The sequence below is a fragment of the Vanessa tameamea genome, chromosome 12, assembly GCF_037043105.1.
Source record: "Vanessa tameamea isolate UH-Manoa-2023 chromosome 12, ilVanTame1 primary haplotype, whole genome shotgun sequence".
NCBI classification, from domain to species: domain Eukaryota; kingdom Metazoa; phylum Arthropoda; class Insecta; order Lepidoptera; family Nymphalidae; genus Vanessa; species Vanessa tameamea.
The window spans coordinates 4,302,892-4,322,768 of record NC_087320.1 but is presented as its reverse complement, the minus strand read 5'-3'; the positions used below and the strand labels follow the sequence as shown (position 1 = coordinate 4,322,768).

Genomic DNA, 19,877 nt, shown 5'->3' with positions numbered 1-19,877 from the left:
AAATGAACTACGTTCAATCTACGGCGTTTACACCACTAACTACATCGGGAAATTTGAATACGATTCGGTTGTATGGATGGTAACTCCGCAGCTCTTTTGCGCTTGGTTGCAGAACTAAATTATTAGCAACTATGCGTGTATTTTATGTATTATGTAATACTCGTAATATTCTGTAATTTATTGATTCCTCATCGTTTTGTATATGTTCCTTTTTCGTAAAATTATTATAGAGTCGGTCTTTTTATTAATTATTTAATGAAGTGTACAAGCAACATCACTACGTCAATTCAATGAGACCCTTTAAATTTTCCTTCATTAAGGAGTTTTGCTTATTTCTCCCAACCGGAACCTATTTGTTGGGTTGCTATTTAAAACATTCGCCCCGTCTGTTTACATAGATCAGATACGTTCAACAAAGGCTTTTGTAATTAAGAAAGATATTTTAAGTCGGCGGCAGCTTGGCTTTATACGCAAAATGAATTTACTGGATTAAGTGCGTTTCAACTTTTGTTAAATGGTGTTTTGTTTCTTTATTGCTAAACAGAATCTAGCGTAATAAAGTTTCACTGTAGTTAGAAATAACAAAATTAATTACATCAACGCGCTGTTGTTTCGTTGGAGCGAAAATTATACAAATAAATTTCATATTTTGCGTTGAACAATGAACAATTAATATTGGACATACCCTATATCGGGCTTATATCCAAAAGATAGGTAAAACACGCAAGGCAATATTTCGAACTGCTCTTAAATATAAATTTCCCAGCTCCAACCCCAATTTAGGAGTGCATTATTTTCGCTTTCGCAGACATCCGATACAATTAAAATCTTCTTTAATTAAGGGACGACTATGAATCATTCGCACGTGGTGCACTGAGTTTTCCACTTGTATACTTGCCTTAATTCAAAATGCTTTAGGATCAAGGTGGATTATACAAAAATAGCTCATATTATAAGCTCTTATGGTTCATATTTATGTTGTAAATGATTGTTTATAAGGCGTAGTCTGTCTTGTTTTCGTGTATCTCTTTTCACTTTGTCGCAGTGTCTACGATATTTATCCGTACGTGAGGGATGCTAGCAATAAATAGGTGAACGCAAACATATTTGACGTTTACAAATACCGTCCAAATTGGTTTCCTTGGTGTAACTGGCTGTTATTACGCTGTTTATTACATAAGGCTTCCTAAAACTTATTTATCGTCGTGAAGTTTTGTTTTCGTCCATTCATAAAAATTACTTATTTAATTAAACATAGTTGTGTGCGACACTATTCTAATGAAACGCAGACATGTTTATAGCATCCTTAGATAGGAATGCTTTAAATTCCGATTGAATACACAGGGGTCACAAATAAAATGTTTAGATATGTTTGCTCTACGTCTATTTCAAATAATGTGTATTGTAATAATAGCATTCATTTTCGTTGTGATGAGATTAGCATTTGAAAATAAATTTCTTTTTAACTAGCAACAAATAAAAAAATCGAATACATGCTTTTTGAAATACGAAATAAAAAGAAACTGCAATACGTTCCAAATTTGAGTCAACCGAAAATCGGTTAAAAAATAGATCATCCAAACGAGGTGCGAGTCCGGTCGGCTATCCGTCGGGAGTTGTAATTCAAGTGACAAATATCGAAAGCCACAATTCATATTTCTGCTATCTGTGCGCTTGTGTCGCCATCTGTGCCGCAGGGACGCTATTGGTTCTCCATCAAGCGGGCGTATGATCTATTTTTGTTGGAAATAAAACATTGTTTTTTTTTTCCTCCGGGAAATGTTTTATAAGTATTTTTAGGGTCGGTACGTGACATTTGGTAAGTTGTTTTCAAAGCATCGATTTTTGGGCTGAAAATTATTCAGAGAGTTTTAACTTTGCTAAAATAATAAATAAAAAGAAGCGGAGTCGATTTAAAATGATCGTATAGGCGAGTAAATAAACGTGATTTATTTTTGTGTAATAATTGTGCGAAATTCATTAATAATTTCGTTGTCAATGTAATTAAGGCAATTTAAAATTCGAACAATAAAAACAGTAACATCAGAAAATAGTGCGTCGCGATACAGAGCGCATACATTATTATCGAGATCGAAAATTTCACGTGCCCATATAATTTTAAGCTCGTAAAGCCAGAACAATAATTCACCGGGAGCATTTGCGGAAAATGCATTTTATTGTTAAAACGTGAATTTTATTTATCGTCGACAGTAGTGGAGGGCGTGGGGGGTGGGGGGTGATTTGCAGTAGCGGCGCATCGAACCCACCCTTTGGCACGGATTATTTATACTAAAGGTAATTTCCCCGGTTCATTATTGGGAAATGCAACATTTGTGCATTTCACGGACTGTCATTTGCAGTTCATTAAAAATAAGCTTCGACCGCATCGCCCTGTACATATAGATTTTTATCTCGTACCGAAATTATTTATTTTGTTTTATCAGCGGTCACCCGCGATAATATCACTTTGGTAATTTCAAAAGCAATGCAACGAAAATCTCTTCATTTCATTAAAATTATTCAACAAAAGTTCTGCTATACCTAAGTTACTTGATGCGATCTTGGAATAAAAACTTGGCTCTATTACCTGAGTCCTACAAATCAAATTACACGGCCAATTTAAAACGCTCAGTTAGCAGTGAATAACTCTAGGAGTTGAGCAACGATATTTCATCTAGCCGTCTAACACGCGTAGAGGCGGTCTTCCGTGGAGATATTAATCGTAGTGCTCATGCATCTTACAGAGCTCTTTAAAACGCCCTTATCAATAACACACTGAATTATAAATAGTTATTTATTGATTTGCAATTACGTTTACTACTTTGAACAATCTATTATTATTTCAGTAGGAAATTACATCGAGAAAATATTTCATGCTCGTATTTACAAAACAGATCAATGAGATGCAAATATATATAAACTTTTTAGAATCACCTCGGAGCAAAGCAGTCGCGTCGCAACTTCAAACTCAATGAAAGTCGTTAGAGATTTCTTTCTTCATCCTACACTATTTAAGGTGAAAGAAAAGCAAACAAAAGGCCAACTCTTTTAAAAGCTATTTAGTTGCAATCCCTAGATAGCGTCTACCGCAGCTTCGTTTTTTCTCGCTGAAAAGCCAATTTGGAATGAATCACTGTAACAGTGGCGAGCAGCTGCGCTAATTTACCTACGGGCGGACAGTCTAATGCGACTCGTTGGCTCGTAAATATCGAATCGCGACCGAGCGCCGAATATCGAAAGCCGGCATTAGTCGGATACAGCTAATACACACGGGGGCACGTGTAATAAATTATCGCATGTTCATTTGGCCCCCGATGTTTAATCTGTCCAGCGCGGTCACCGTGCTGCTTTTCCACTACGTATAATGCTAAATTTCATACACCGAAATCAATGGATAAAGAGTTACTTGGTAAAGAAATCTTTGCCATTCCAAAAATTTTATAAAGAACTTAGAATTTTCGTTCTGTTTTTAAGGAGTATTTAATATTAAATTTTTTTCTCAGATAAGAAGTTCGCCTACTTAGGTAATAAGCTAGACATAAATGTTTAGTAACTAAATTCATCAGTTCAAAAATTCTATTGACCTGTATTATTCTAATTACAATAATAAATAAATTCCATTTCATCTGCCGAAGTAATATATATATATATATATATATATTGATATAATATCTAATATCATAAACGATTTTCCCAAATCACAAAAGGTACTTGTAAAGAGAATGGCATCGAACGCAATACAACACGCTGCGTCTGTTGGGGCACGTGTTGTTTCGTGTAGCACAATTCGTGTATAGACATGTATCTGGCTTTTATTCCAACAAACAATGAATGCTAGACTTTATTTATAAAATCTTGTACATTATAAGATATTTAAGCATTAAATAAAATAAATCAAACAGTGATCATCGTATATACGCATGGAACGATGTCGGTTGGTGGTATTACAAGCGCTGCCCCTGTCCGTAGTGCGTGATATAGTGCAGCACAATCCGTGTATAGGCTTATATCTCTGTCCAATTAAATTTATACCATTTAAGGCTTACGAGGCTTTAATTTTGCCGAATATATTAGGAAATAGCTACGAATTTTATTCATAAATAAATATAATAAATAAATAATATCTGTGCTGAGTCCATAAATAATATCAGTGCTCATATTAGTTTGAATTAAGATAAGAAAATTACATATTTATATAATATTTTTTTATAAGCTTTATTATTTTATAAGTCGTATAAAATATTTTAGAGGGCAGCATATTTACAAAATATCAACTAACTTTATTAAAATTTATTTTTCATCGGCCTCACCATAGATGCAAATGAAAAGTGTCATCTATCACCGGTGCCTTATCAGGTATCTCTCTTGATATGCAATAATGGAGGCAATGTATCAAACTAGCTATCTAAGTTAAACGCAATTTGAAGTATGGCGGCTCTTAAGGCGCTTTCACCCCCAAAAAGAAGGTGGGGCGGGGGTGTTTCCTTATCGCGGAACTGCAGGCACTCCACCCGTTTACCTTAAGATCTTTAATATAAAATAATATACTACACTTAAAGCCGCCTTAAATGTACTGCCTGGACAAAGTTTATTGGTCCGCAATTACATAAAATTTTATTAGTATACTATTAATTTCTTCATAATTAGGTATAGAAACGAAAACTAAAAAATCAATGGAAAATATAGTTTCATATCTAGATGTTCGTAGCAGTCGCCTGTAACTTCTAAGACACAGAGGCGTAGACTTAGTAGAGTGTTGAAGCATAAAAAATGCTCCGATTAAGACTACTAGGCCATTGTGTCGTGTTGATGGAGTTCAGGAACTGTCCACCCTCGCTAACTACGTTATAGACGTTACTATTTTATACTTGCAAATGTTTATAGAATTATGTAGGAACTGGCAAAGTTCATGTATCTGCACATCCGCGTGCCGTCATGCGATGCGTGCACCGCGGGGAATGAAGATGTTAAATAATTTAGTTGGACGGTCGCATACTTTATACACGCACGGGCCTGCTCTTTTAATTTAACCATCTAATAAATATTTATCAATTTTTGATTGAGTTTCAGTGCTTTTCGAGCTACAAATAATGATTTGTAAATTTAGTACCTAATAAACATAAATTTGAATGGAACATTAATAATATTTGTATAATTTATTTAGGCGTGTTACAGCCTACAGGATTTTACTCTTAAAACTCAATTTGTTGTCGAAATGAGTCGGTATTAAGAGCGAGCAGAATTCTTTTTAATGTTAAATACATAGGGGTCTTATCTTTCCAACATGTTTTTATTTAAAGCAGCTTTACATAGGTAGCTATAGGTACAGCAACATTAGAAAAAAATATGATTTATATGAAATGTACGTCGTTCAAGGTCGACTAGAAGATGTACAGCTCCGATAAAGCAGTTGTAATGTTCCCGTTAACAAAAAAATAAATAAACATATATAGGTTTTTTTTTAACAAGATAAATTCAATTTTATCAACATCAAATGTATGACACATTTTTATGTAGCCATCTATATAGAAAACTAGCAGAACAAGGGTTTATCAATAGTAGTTACCTACTAAAAACATAAAATCGCAATATTTTACTAAACAATAAAATTAGCAAACATTTAATATTCTAGTGTCAGTAAGTTTTGCAGTTTATAACATGTTTTGTAAACATAACATGTCTATTACGTGCATTGTCTCGTGGCGAGTTGGGTCGCCATAAACTACGGAGGCTCGTGGTGACGGCGCGTGGGCGCTGATCTACAACGAGCTTTATATTGTTTTCTAATGACTCAATGCGATATGCCTTTATAAATACTAAGCATAAATAATTGGGAATAAAGATATTATCTAAAATTAATTAGAAATTCAACCTGGTAACAACAAGACAGGAGTATTTTAAGTGTCGATAAACATCACTAAATGATTTCATTATCTGTTAAAACGTCAAAAACTAAACTACATTAAAGTAATTTTATTGACAAAATTATTATATAATTAACCGCAATAGCTGCGGTTATAACTGAATTTACCAACAAGCAAAATAGTATGTAGTTACGTTAGATATTATCTAGTCATAATTATCAAAGTTATTACCTATTTTATTGACCCCGGTTCACACTATTTTACACCACACCGCACATTACCGAAATTAGAATTTATCGCTCACGCAATGAAGTGACTTAGCCACAGTTCGGCCCTAAGCAACGCAAGGCAGTGCGTCCCTAAAGTATATGACAAATAACGGCAGATAGGGAGGCAAATCTTGACTAATTTTACTAATGGATTTATACGTGCTACATACAACCATTTCCCCTAAGAAAAAAGGTACGTTGTTTTGACGAAATATCCAACTTAACAGGTATATTTATTATTTTAAAAAAATAATGACAATTATTTAATTTTTAATCAATGAACATGGAACTGGTAAATATAGAATTATTACATAAAGATATTATTATATTTTTATAGGTCCTCTATTTTCATAATCAATTTTTTTTCCGTATACAACTTAACGCTCTTTTCCTATAAAAACTATAAGCCACATTTTAAAATAACGATCCCAATTTCTATAGGTTCTTTGTTTGAAATTGGATGAATGGCGTAATATACTTAGTATCGGAGAACACGTGACCGCAGAAGATAGATGAGTCTCTTGTGTACCACTAATGAGATTTTACTGTGTAATCCACAGACAACTTATGTATTGATATCGTTCTATGTCCTTTTGGCAAAACTAGAAACGAATACCTACGTTTAATTTAATCTTTATTAAATTTAACTCTACGTATAGAGCCACGTTTTCATTTATTGCTGATCATTATTTTCTTTACACTTTTATTATAAATATACATACCTATACCTGACGAGAACTAAGCTAGTTTATCGAATAAAGTGTGGTTATCTATTTTTGCTGTTTAAGTAGGTAACTACTGATTTATACAGATCAAGTATAAAGCAACAATTTAAGTATAGAAATATAAAAATCAATTTTGTTTTTGTTTATCTACATTTTACAAAATTTTGAACTCTTTATAGAATCTGTACTTTGTTTTATATTGAACATATCAGTTTGCATTTTAATGATGTTCTCATTTTATAAAAAAAAATGCAACAAAACTATTTTTTTATATAACTAATACCTACATAACCAATATATTTTATTAAATACACAGCGTATTAGATAGGTATCATCTCAGACATTCGAGTAATCAAGCATGCCTTTCCCAGTATCATTGTTACTTACAATATTAAAGCAACTTCCAACTGTAGGTATTCAGTAGGTATATGAACTGAATCCGCACCACTTAATATTCCGCTGCAGATCAAAAGATTCATATTGTTAATTAAACTCAAGCTGTGGTGTTATTTTTGGATCGTTTATTTGTTTGGTCTGAATTATATCCCACAGTACATACCGACCTAAGTTATGTAAAAATATAAGTATAAAATAAACACACGTACAATTTAAAAAGCACAAATAAAAATGATTTAGGGTTTTGTTTTATTTGGTATTGCGTCAAATTATAAAAAAGTGCTTTTTGTTTGTGTCGCTAAGATTGATATAAGTATTGAGTTTTGTAGCAAGATAATGAAAATAGAGTTACCTTATGAAATATTTAATAAAATAATAAATATGTTCATTGAGTAGATACAAAGTTTGTGCTTATTATATGCCAATAAACAAACCATCGTATTGTAGAGATCGGACGTTTCGCTGGCGGGCGGCGGGGGTAAGGGAGGTACCACCCTCAACAAAATTATGTACGACGAACTGGGACTAATATATCAAGGGGAGGACGTGCCAGACTAAGGAGACTGGGTATTATGGGGTGGGCCGGTGGAATACTTAAGAACCCTGTGACACCCTATTAAAACACACGACCTGCATTTTTAGGTAGACGATTTAATTTGGTAACGACACAGTACTGAATGCTTGGAATTCTTGCATTTTCGACTGGAATTTTGATACAAGTTGACATGCAACGTTAATAATAATACTATTAAATAACAGCCTTATAACAAACAAATAAAGGTAAAAGGTAATAAGGTATATATTTCCTCGATGTTAATAACACGTGAAATAAAATATCTAACTTCTGCATTTCATATGCAGGCAGGCTAAAGTAACTCTAAATATTAATGCATAACGAGCATCTATTGGGCTATAACAGATTCCTCATTTTATTTTCGATCTACAACTTCTCTGGAGTGCATAAATATTTCAACGCAAATATGATATCGCCGGTGCAACTAAACGGTTGCAAGCGACCGATATTACAACGAAACGAGGCGTGAAACACACGGCGCCCGGAGAACGCATCCGGAATCATAATTCCAAAATAACTTCCAACCGTACCCTCCTACCACATCAACCCCGCGCTTTTTTTGGATAAAATGGAATCCCCGTCCCACCGTTAATTCCCAAGATAGACATAATTTGGAATTGGATCATCTATCCTGCCTGCCTACAAACAAAAATAAGTTAAGCGCGATGTACAAGCGATTTATGTGAGTGAAAACATGAACAAATACGAAGTTTTCAAACTTAGTAAATTATGTATTTTCATTTATGAACTAATGAAGAACCAGAAAAATTTTACTAGAATCGAAAACATTTATGTGACATTGCAATTGATTATGACAAATGAAAAAAAAATCAAACAGAAATCTTTAATAAAACAAACAAATAAAAATAATATATAAAACTTACAAAAGGTTAACCGCTGAGCAATTAATTTTACGAGCGATCCTTACGTTTACCAGGTCATAAAACGAGTCATAAACATGCTCGTCCATTCAAAAAACACTCCACTCTATGTTTACTTACCGTTTTAAATGCAAATACGATTATAGCAGTGTATTCGTGTGACGTTTACTTAAATATATTTGTGTATATTTTATTTTTCACGGTACTTTGAACCGTGTTGCTCCGTCTTCGAGAATCCTCAAAAACAAAACTCAATTTTGGTAGGTACATGCGAAACTCGACGATCTGCAGACTTTAGGGAAAATAAATAATATGCACGTTTTTTATTTCACCTTTGACACTTTAATCCAATTTGTTTCCTTATATCCTACCCAGGGGACGGGGGAAATTTGTCTTTATAATTGCTTTTTTGAGTGTCTATTTCTTCTTTCTATATGATAAATTATCTCAAGAGTCCCGAAAGACCTGTACGATAAACTTTTTGAATAAATATCCGGTCTTATAATACCTACTGCATAAATTTCATTTAGATATATAAAAGCGTATAATTTAATTTATTATAATATCATCATATCATCTATTCACCGATAAAAAAATTATACTCAAATATATTGTCTTGAAGCCTCAATGTATAGACTCGTGCCGCCACGACCACCGAGGTCACTATGGCGATTCTTTTTATAGCCAACTAAGAAAATTGGCTCATTAATCTTTAAGATAAATGCTCAGGGCGTATTAGGCTCGTCTTATCAGCCAGAAACGAATGGAAGTGTGGATACCCCGTTATCGCTAACTCTATGCAATATCTTTAGAATAATTTCTCTTCTACTGATACTTTATTTAATATTAAATATTACATTTAATTTTATATTATTCTTAAAATAATAAAATATACATATTTAATTAATCTTTATTCGTTTTTTTTTGTTTTTAAAGCAAATATTGAACGTAAATCAAATTAAATTAAATTTTAAATAACACCATTTAAATTTTTAGGTGTGTAATACTAAAGAGGACCTAACCAAATTTTTTTGCAAAATAAATATTTCTTCTGAGTTTTTAACGTTCAATTCGTTTTTATTTTTAAACACGTAAAGAGCCAGGTGTTACATGATTTACATCGATTGAATAAGGATGCAATTTTCAAATGATAAATAGTTTTTTTTATTAAACCATGAAATATGTATATATAGTTTTTGCACATAAATAGTACTATTAATTATAATTTATAAATCACTAACAGTAATGGGTACAATTACAATAAATACCGATCAACCATGTTTGGAATTAGGTATGTCCATATAAATAGTTGTGCATCGTGATATATTTAAACTACTTTGATCCGACTAGAGCTTCCCAGAATCCTGTCTATCATATTGTACAAAAGTTTAGAATACAAAAGGAATGAACAAAAATATATCGCAGACGTGAGACGTCTAATATCGTTTGTTATAATTTAACAAGCATTTTTCATCGACCTACATTATTTATTTATAAATAAGCGAACATTAATTCGTCCAATTAATTTATAAGTTATATAAAACATCAGCCTTAAGTGCCCTACGTAAATAAATTAACTATATGATTTTCATTTGAAATGGCGGCAAATCATTACAGAATATCAAGATTAAAAAAAAATTGGAATTCTATAATAATGTAGGTAGTTCCATTGTGTTTCGTTCGATATAATAATTCCTACTCTAAAGTGGTATGAAATGATACGTCATTGTTGAATCCCAATAAAGACAAAAGTTATCTTTGTTGCGGTTTCATGTGATTTATTGTGTCAAATAACAAAAGTTGGAGTAAAAGACGGATGCCGTTTCTTGGCACTGAAAATCTCAACAATGAATCGGCAAAACAATAATATATATACCTATATTAATGCAGTTTATTTTCATTTTAATTCTTTATAAATCCCGTAAGCGATGAAATATGCGGTCGAACACCTAATGCCACATAAATCTCCATCGACATCCGCGTTTCTCAGGCGAGAAAAATGCAAGTGACAAATAAAATCACACCTGATCCTGCTCTAACTGGTTACATCATTGCTCGCAGGCCTGACATTTAAGTGTTGGTTCCGGACACACATCATACGATAATCATCACTCGATGTTGCATTCTATCATTTTAGTTGTTTATTCAAAATTTATTCCTTTGGGGAAATACAAATGAGTGGTGGACTAGTGAGGTGATAAATCTTGTCGATGTCTCGACGTGTCGCGCGTCGGGTTAAAAGCTCGATAACCGAGACTCGCACACACTTACCCGAGCCAACAATAACCTCTGCTTTGTTTTATTTGAGAGCGTTCTTCGGTCCGACCAGATATAAGCCAAGTATTTTATGCATAAAAATATCGATATATAATTGCTTCATTACGTCCCTGTGTTGGTGAGTAAAATATGTGGGAGTTACTTAGAGGTGGTTCCAATCGAGGCACACTGAAATATCCTAATTTAACGTTTATCGTTCATAACTTTATGAACTTTATCTTACAATGTAAGAGGTCAGTTTAAGTATTTGTCATTGATATCTAGTTTTATATGTTAAATGTATGCAGTTTTTGATATTAAATTGATTAGTAACAGATTATACCAAATTAATATAATTTACGCTCTAGTTAGGTATTATAATATTCACTAATAGTTAAAATTTCAAAATTTCAAAAAGCATTCATATTATTAATTTTAGTACTTGTACGGATGATATATTAAGTTATTTAAGCAGTCCTCAGTTTAAAGCTTAGATATTATAATATTTAGATATGATATATTTGGAACATCCTGTAGGTATCGTTCGGAAAGCAGACGCGTTCTCTGGTGTCTGTCGGGTCTGTGTCGCTATCGTTGTATCGCCGTGTCACGCCGTTTGCTTTATGGTGCCAGCTCGGGTGTAATATTTCATGAGGATCGCACGCCATGATTCATTCCAACTCACTTTTTTACTTCTCGAATGTGCCTTTAATGAAGGTGGAACGGAGATAATAGAATTTAAAAATGACGAGCCGGTCTCGACAATTTATTTGCATGTAATTAACCTTACTAACGTTATCTCGACAATAATTCGTGATTGTTTGATGCATGGAGGCTTATTCAATTAATTCTTGGTGCTAATTAAAAATAACGAAGTTTAAAGAAAAGTATTAAGAGAAAAAATGTTTCGTAGCGAAATACGTGAGTTTAAAATTGCGACGATACCAGCCGCTTGTCAGTTATAATTGGCTGAACTTGTTGGCCGACTCGTTGCGATTTTTTTTACTCTTCACCCTACACCGACATTACTCTTCGTCTCCCACGAGAGACGTAAATTGCGGACATAGAGCCTGTGGAAACAAGCATTGATGTGACGTATGAATACAGGAACATGTTATGTTTTATTAAAATTCAAATTTCAAATGGAATTTCCTAACAGCGTCAGACCGTTTCAATTATGTTCGCATCCTGAATAATGTGTATTTTTTCACAATGTTCATTACTATATTCAATTGAATTATTAAAAAAAACCTTCACAGGTTCCGTTATTTTTTAAATTTTAGTTAAAAAATTAAGTTTATCTGACATTTTATTTCCAAACTTAGACCAAACTACCGAAATGTTAATTTCATATAAATTCATTTCGTTGTTTATTTTAATAGGTACATATTTATGTAATACTATTTAAATTGAGACAAAGAAGCGATAGGTACCGGCTATTTTCAGACAAAAACTGTAACTTGGTAAGCTAGTCATTGTCCGGCTAACGCGGACCGGTGCGAATCCTTACATAATTCATAACCGTTTATGCATATCGGCACAATTGACACATGTAACACTTGTTTCGCTTGTGTTTTGTTTTGTGAGGATTTATCACTATGTTAATACATACTAGCTTTATACGGGCAGATACATTTTAGAGTAATCGATTTTATATTAATCATAAGATACTTGGTTTTAGATACGTAGGTACCCATACTGTATTTAATGTGTAAATTTAGAAGGAATTTATATACGATATACATTTTTAATAATGTGTAAAGATTTATAAAACAAAACAGTCTCCACCTGTATGTTTAATAATATGGATACATATTATATATATAAAAATAAATAAAGTAAGTGTTTTTGTATATACTTTTAGACATTTAATAGAACGTACTTACATCTGGTGAATTTCACTTTTTGCATTCATATGAATTTTATGAATTTATATATTTAAAATAAAATTGTAGGTACGGTTTAGGTAATTACAATGATATAAATGTAAATAAACAGAAACGAATAAGAGAAACAAAAATTCTATTGACACTTGATTGCACCAACAATTACTATAAATAACGGTTTAGGTTATTTTTGTTACATTGTAGTTAAACTATTAATATAAAATCCAGACAATCGTCTCGCTATTTTTCCACACGCAAGCAGCATTAATTTAATAAAAGTGCAAAAGCTTAACTTAAGCCGCAGTAAATAGTCCATTATTTACTCGCGGGCTAAGCCAAAAAACTGCAAGTGGCACAAAATAAATTATAACAACCTGAATCTATTTATGGGCTGCTCATTAACGGTGCCCTGAAGTCTTTTAGTCCTTTATAATTTCTTCTGCATTCCTATGACTCTTCAGCTTGATTAAAACATTAATATTTGGAAAATTAATAATTGATTAATATTATTTAATAGAAACAAAAATAAAGACATTTTCATATAATTATTACTTAAAGATATTCTTAGTTCTGTACACCCTAGTTACCTCTAGTCAGCTAAACTCAAAATACTGTATTTTATGGCATTCTAGAACATTCTTATAAAGACTAATTTATCAGATATTTCCTTTTTACATTATAAAAGTATGAATTAGTGGCCTTTTTCTTTTCTGTTTTATGAACGAGTCTCTTCTATTAACTTTATGAAGGTGTAAAGTTTAGTTTTCAGTTAGTTACTGTGCGTAATTAGTTACCCGACGCGGTAGTTTTAATGGGAATTTTCTTTGTTTAAGTAATTGTTAAGTGGCTTTGTTTGTTTAATATTAGTTTTAATTGCTATTACATATACTGGTACTTTCATAAACTTTGTAAATCACTTTTAGATAATATTTGCATTGAAATTGTTTGTCATACGATAAACATTTCCGATGATATTTACCTATGTAAGTAAATACTTACTAAAAAGACGTTCAAGTCGCTCTAAAGATATAATATGTTTGTTGTAGTCGATAAAATCTTATCCACTCAGATACAAAGATAATTACTGTATAAGTACAAAATTATGCTACTCGTTTTCTCTTATCGTCACACGTTTGAACTTTATTCACCTTTGACTGTTGTGCACTCTATATAACCAGCCCTCGTTGACACTATTGACTTAGAACATTATCCTTTATTTATGATAAATTAAAAGCGTATATGTGAACTATTATAGTTCGCGTTTAATTGGACACCAAATAATAAGAACAACTGTGAGAGCTTGATATGAATGTTAGTGCAATAAATGACTTGACGTATTATTGGTAACAGATGATTAATTTAATATATATAGGTGATAAAATTATGAGTCGTAAATATAACGTTACAGTGACAATTATATCTATGGATTTAAATATCAAATTAAAAATTCCTTATAAAGAGAAGAACTAGTAAGATAGACTTTCTTAATTACAATATATTCAAGTATTATCTGGTGTTAGTAATTTATGTATTGTAGGTACTTATTTAAAAGTAAGAGGGTAGATAATGAAATCTATGTTTAAATTTCAAACGTATCTTTAGTTAAATCCATGATCCGTCACACTTCCCGCTAGTAAATCTAGATACCCACCCTCACAGCATAAATAAGGCGGATCTCGTTAAAAGTTGCGGTAAAAAAACCGTACATTTTTCGGTATTTTTAAACCAAGACGCTCCCCTTAAGACGGCTTCCGGTTTCATAAATATGTAGATATCCTTCACCTGGGCTAAAGGAGCTAAGCGACCAAATTTAGTATACCAATTTATCGTAATAGAAACTTTGTAAATAAAGAGCCTGTCTTTGGGTACGCCTAAAAAGATTTGTATGTAGACGTGCTTTTGCATAAGTAGCGTATTATGGTGTTGTTTATATAGGCTCATAACGAATAGTAATTACGCGGCAATGAAGTTTATTTAAATAGTTATGAATATTATAATGCATTTAAGCAGTAGGTAAGTACTGCTTGAGACAAACTTTCTTAGTTCCCAAAAGTCCAGTGGCGATGTAAGGAATGACTAATATTTCTTACTACTAGACCGCTTTTTTTTTTTTTAAATAATAATAATAAAAACAATATTTAGTATATGATTACAAACGTACTCAACAAAGCGTGTTTTAATGGTTTGTTTACTTCACGCTGTCGTTTAGCAAATTAGGTGCCTATACCTCGTTGACAAACGTACGTGATAGCTATCTAATTAAAAGCAAAACATATACTATAATTATTTAATTACTCATTAATTACTCAAACAAACATCGATAATAATTGTCTAACATCACTTGTCTTGCTTATCATAAATTATGATATTTTGTATTAATAATATAAATATCGTATAAGTATCGTTTGTTATAAAATATTATTTATTTACATTATTATTATTAAGTATAAAATATTTTATATAATAAAAAATATAGTCGTATACTTAAAAACAATACGTATAATATTGTTATTTTTTGTTAATATTTTTTTTATATCCTTTTTCTCTCTCAAATATTTTATAGCTAATATACCTGCAAAATATGTACCTACCTACTCTACATGGTCAGCTTTCAATTCGAATCTATATTAAATATCGATTGTATAAGTAATTATGAAATCAAGTATTTCATAATTTATTTTGTATCCGTCATTGTTTATGCTATTTCAAACGTTATACCTACCTAAACATAGACGTGTACATTAAGGAATAACATTAAGGATTTAGAACATCTTCGCTATTTATTTATTTTACATTATATTTATATATATGTAACAAAAATGTTTTGAATCTAAATTGCGATCATCAATCAGGCGTCCAATTAAATCTATTTGCGGTTCCTACGCATTACGCTAACTCTTGGCTCACTCGTGCCTAACATTTTACTCAGCGCTCCATACAATATCTACATTATCTCATTCACACATTACATAAGTTTGAAACGCAGGTGTTAAAAGCGTATTACAGCTAACAAACAGGCGTTAAGCTTCGGGCTTCGGCAGACCATGGCTTGGTAAAATGGTCGAAGATTAGCTCGCGGACTTACGGATAATATTCATATTTCATTTCTAACTGTAGGTAAGGCGTAATTATTATTATAAAAGGCCTTCTTATACCTTCAAAGTTCAGATAATTAAGTGTGACAACTTCAATAAATTTGACAAAAAAATCTTCAATATTTTACCAACTATTAATGATTGTGTAAAACAAAATTGAAAAAGAACAAAATTGAAGTAACATTAAATCTATTAGGTATTTGAATGTACGTATTTAAAAATCATAACGACATATCGTTTAAAAATCAAAAAAGCTGGAACATGAACTATTATAATAATAAAATAGGTATACTTACAAATGTTTATATGAATAAAGGAATGTTATTATTATTATCAGATGTTACATCTCGCAGTTGTTCTGAACATGGTAAAGCAACGTTCACGTAATCGCTCCATAGCAATACGCATCACAATCCTCACATGTGAGCTCGTACAGGCGTGCCAAGTTTTTCTCAGAACTTAATCAATAATGTGAAGAGGTATTGAAAAGCGCGCAAGTGCTAACTGCATTTACACACGCCATGTTTTGTTCTTTCGTAACATTTAAACGATCTATATTGCATGGCTCTACAAAAGAAGTTAGGTACTTGTATTTTCGGTAGATATATCTTATTCAAGGGTTGAACGTTTTCTTAAGAAACTAGTTTAACTACTGTATCTAGCGCGTTGAATATCTCCGGCAAGTGAGATTACGTTGTTTATCCTTTAATAATGTTAGGCGAAGTTTGACAATTTTCATGAGGCACGATACCTACCCGGTCCGTTTTGCGTTTTCGTTAATTCTGCGTAGTGCCGGGCCCGCTCGAATTTGCATTTTGCACGCGTGATAAGTGGGCAGGATTACACGGGATTCCCACCTACAGCCTCTGTTTGTTCTGAAATAAAGGGCTGTTAAACTTTTTTCATGGTAATTTGGGTCACCTTCAGGAGTAACGATCATTGTAAATTTGTTTAAGTAGGCTTAGGTCCGTCCCGTTTATATTTAAAGTATTCACGCTCAACTAATTACCCGACTGATGAAACTTAAATGTATGAAGTATATATTTTTTAATAAAATAATATAAACATATAATTTGTTTTTATGATGGAATAATAAATGTTAATCATCTTAATAGTCATAAAAGTTTAAAATATGATGTACACTATGAAAAGACTTCGGAAGTGGGGGATATTTTTCTATCGTGATTAATGCGACCACCACAAATGCAGCCCGGCTGACTTCCAAAATTTCCACACTAAATCTCGCCTTTCGTTTCACTTCTTTTGCCCGAGGAAGACTTGGCAGCGTATATTATCTCTGTAATGCAAGCTTTGCACTGTAAATAGCAAATATATATTACAGTCTTATAGAAGACCATAACGCCAACGATGTTTTTAACAATGCAAATTTAATGTGTTAAATTATTTGTTATGTTTATAATGTCTTCCAAATTTAATGGTAATGATAGAAGCAAACAATACATTATTAGCTAGGCAATAATATTTCAAAATGTTAAAAATATAATCATAGTTAATATACATGATTACCTATTTAAATCTAAATAGTTACCGACTTAGATAAGTATCTACACATTGTTAATAATAGAAAATTTAATTATTAATTCAAATGATAGGTTATTATCCAGTTAATTTAAAAAATACTGTTTAAAGAAAAATTAATGCATATCCCGCGACGCGACGCGACGCTCTTCCTATTTAGTATTGAGAATTCTTCAGCAACGTCCAACTTTCACAATATCGCACTATTGCACTCCGAGTTTTATCTCCAACTTAAACTACCTAAGGAATATTCAACGGTCGACTCGAAATGTGCTGAGAAGAATTGTTTTACTTATTGCAAATAAAATATTACTTCTCTTAATGTTTAGTTCTTAAAATATATTATATGCAGCAGGATAATAATATAATACTTCTCATAAGTTATTATTCTACGCATAAATGTAACCGTCCGACTGTTCGTTGGTTGGATGTGGCAGAATTTCATACGATATCATACCTTAATATTTTATCCTTTACAGCCGAGCACAGTATGGAATATAAACATGAATTGTAGGCATGAAAATTCGAGTGAAATTTTATTAAGATTAAGAGTAAGGCTCTGATTTAATCGTATCTAGCATCGAAGATAGCTAGATATAAAAGTTGTTGAAATATCAGCATTTAATAAGTACAGTGACAATTCACAAAACGCGCATGCGTTAAATTTCCGTCGGCGCTACGAAAATTAATTCCGTCGGATCTTGATTAATTTATATTTTAAATAAATAACGGAGTAAAAAATAAACTATTTACTATTTACAAATAACGGGCAATAAGAAATGTTTTTAAATAAAGAAAACTCATAAATGTTATTACTAACATAACCTAAAAGAAGTGTATATACATATCTTTCCTTGAGATTTGTGATTATTTCGAAACAAGAAGTAACAGAATATTAATATTATTTAAGATATGGGTAAGTGCCAATAACTGTAATATGTTTTATTGATGAAATATACCTTATCTATGGTAAAAGCTATGCCTATGATTTTAGAATGTTCCAATGTGCAAGATATGTAGTAGACTGATTTGATGTTTCCTTGGCTCAATAATAGATTTGTTTAATCACATATTGATTATAATATCAATAAGATTTTTTTTGTGTATGATTTTATATTCATAATAAGTCGTAACTAACTATTGTATTCAAAAATAACATATAACAATAGGTCACTATTCAATTTGATGAGTCTTATAAGAAGTTTATGGGAACATTATAGCATGTCTTTATTATTATAATGTAAAGATTACTAATCACTTAATAAGATCATCCTATGAAATTCATAAATACACAAAAAGTCTAAATTATTCAATACTATAAACAAAACATTGTCTGAACATAGCTTTAGGTAGTTTTGGTAGCGTCTCGCTTATTTTCACTCATAATCGTATCAACATTGGTTAAATATAATACTTGCCTGCATTATTAGTATAACACACCCAATAAAGCACTGATTTCACTATAAAATAACCGTGAAAACTATTACAAATTGGAAAAAACTTATAAAAACAATACGGAAAGCGTCGTGACGCGGTCTTCGCATAAGTTCGGATAGGTGGCGGGTCGGTCGCGTCATTCAATATGGCGATGGCTCCGCGCGCTGCGATTGGTCGACGCTCGGTGCGGTGTGAAGTTGGTTCGGACGAGCGAGCGAGGCAGATTTATGTGATGTTATAGCGTCGATGAAAGACGGAAAATATGTTGGAAGGATAGTACATTCGTATGCCGGCGGCGTCCCAAACAGGTTTTGTCAGAGGCGTTTACGAAGTGTGCGTATGTGCGCTCGGCTATGTGTCGAGGGCAGGTAGATCGCTACCTATTTATAATGACGAATTGGAGCGCGAGCGCGCTCCGTATGAATTAAAAACTGAATTTTTAATTTCAATTTCTTTGTTTTCAGGTAAATATTTTTGGCGTTGGAAAAAGTATTGCAGAACAGATAAGTTATAAAAGTAATAATGCTCAGAAACAAATTTGCATTTATATTTGATTTTAAGGTATAACCTAAAAATCTTTATTTATTTGGATTGTATGAGTATTTAGAGTAAAAATATATTTAATATAGTTACTGATAAATTAAAAAAAAATGCTAATATTTGTATGAAAGTAACAGGATGGTAATACAATAGGTGTAGATAAGGGAGAGATAAACATTAGTATACGTAAATTAAGTTCTGAATCTTATTTTTACGTCACCTACCTACTCCCAGATTGAAAATGAAGTAAGTATCAAGCGGAAGCAGGAATATGTTACGCCAAAAAAATAGAATATATCTCCGACCCAGCGGGCTTAGATAAATTTATTTTGTCGTGTAACTAGCAATAAATATGCTAATTCAACACTATAACGTCCGTATGTCGCCTAGAGCCTCCGCCATTGAAAGAGTGAAA

The 19,877-nt window shown here is 32.1% G+C and overlaps 1 protein-coding gene and 1 long non-coding RNA gene across 2 annotated transcripts in view; one reads left to right on the top strand and one right to left on the bottom strand.

Moving 5' to 3' along the window:
• The window catches only part of LOC113392939 (uncharacterized), a 53,051-nt gene extending 35,780 nt beyond the window's left edge, over positions 1-17,271 (bottom strand). The window contains exons 1-2 of the long non-coding RNA XR_003368447.2: positions 17,088-17,271; positions 16,702-16,821 (exon numbers count right to left, since the gene is read on the bottom strand). This is a non-coding gene — a long non-coding RNA (uncharacterized LOC113392939). The remainder of the gene's footprint in view (positions 1-16,701; positions 16,822-17,087) is intronic.
• LOC113392937 (homeotic protein ultrabithorax) overlaps positions 1-19,877 on the top strand; it is a 118,581-nt gene that overhangs the window by 40,715 nt on the left and 57,989 nt on the right. The gene's annotated exons all lie outside the window — the stretch shown is intronic.